Consider the following 1,385-nt stretch of genomic DNA (forward strand, 5'->3'; position numbering starts at 1 on the left):
TTCAGGTGCTTATTTGGCCAGACTCTTTTATGGATAGTTTGCTAAAGTGAAGGCTTTTAATAGTGCTATTTTTTTAAATAGATATAATTTATTTTGGGATCTGCCAGTATCAGAAGGGTTTTGTGGGAGGTACAGGCTGGGACAGGTGAATATTCCTTTAAAGCAGATTTGTGTCAAATCTGCAGCAGAACCACAGAATTATTTTTGTATGAATTGTATAAATATGAATTTTTGTTTTATTGATATAAAATATATAATCTTTATATTTCCTAATGCTGTGGTTTGTACACAGAGTAAGCAGAGCAATGCTTTATTTACATGTACATAGTTAAAAATGGCACCTGGTCTGTTTTTAATTCAGGTTAAAATGATATAATTATTATTTTTAACTTTGTATTTTGTAAATTGTTCCTTACAAAAGCAGAAGCAATAAAAACCACTTTGGCTACAGCATGGAATTGTCTGGGTGTGTTATTCCAGTAATGATTTCTGAAGACACTGAGGTATAAAGGCAAATAAAATCTTTGAGGACAATAAATATATTATTCCATCATTATATATTGTACATATATATCTATATAACAGATATATATATAAATATCTGTTATATAAGATTGTTGTTCTAGATTTAATTGCTTTAGATTATGGTGCTGGTATTTGATTATTTATTTGATGGTAATTCCACATCCATTTGATATCTTGACTGCTCTCTCTTGATATCTTGAGGTTTAAAGGCAGTCTGGATCTGACAAGCCACAAAGACAAGACTTATAGAACTTATATGTTGAAATTAATATATTTAAATTTATTTTTTGTTTATTTAAAATATTATAATTTATTGAATATATTTAAAAATTGTGATGTTTGTGTCTAAATTAGTTGCTTAAAACCTCAGCAGCTCTCCTGGGAACTTAATGTGATATCATCTATTTCCACATTAATAGTCACACATTAATAATTCTGCTCTTGCCTTGATTACTGGCAGTAATTATCAAATTAAGAGTTACACCTTGGCATTTTCTCACACATCAAACTTCCATTCAGGACACCTGGATATCCACCCAAAACTCTGCGTAGTGCTCTGAGAAGGAGCTTCCAGTGCTGCATCCAAACAGCTGTTTGACCAAAGTGACTTGTCCTGAAAACTAAACTCCACAAGTATAATTTGGACACCAGCAATCAGGATCCTCTTCTGGATTTCCCAGTGGGGACAAGTGGCTTGCCTAGGGAGCCATTGGCTTCCCCACCTCCAGGGGCATCAGGACCCAACAATTCCTCTCTTGTTCTAAGTTTTTCTCAAGGAAGCAAGAAAAACATTGGCCATCTTGTTTGCTTTTTAAATACACATAAAAAGGAGGAAAAAAACCCAGGAGGGCAATAGAATC

This window comes from Manacus vitellinus, unplaced genomic scaffold (assembly GCF_001715985.3).
Source record: "Manacus vitellinus isolate BGI_N305 unplaced genomic scaffold, ASM171598v3 scaffold_40_pilon, whole genome shotgun sequence".
In the NCBI taxonomy this organism is placed as follows: Eukaryota; Metazoa; Chordata; class Aves; order Passeriformes; family Pipridae; genus Manacus; species Manacus vitellinus.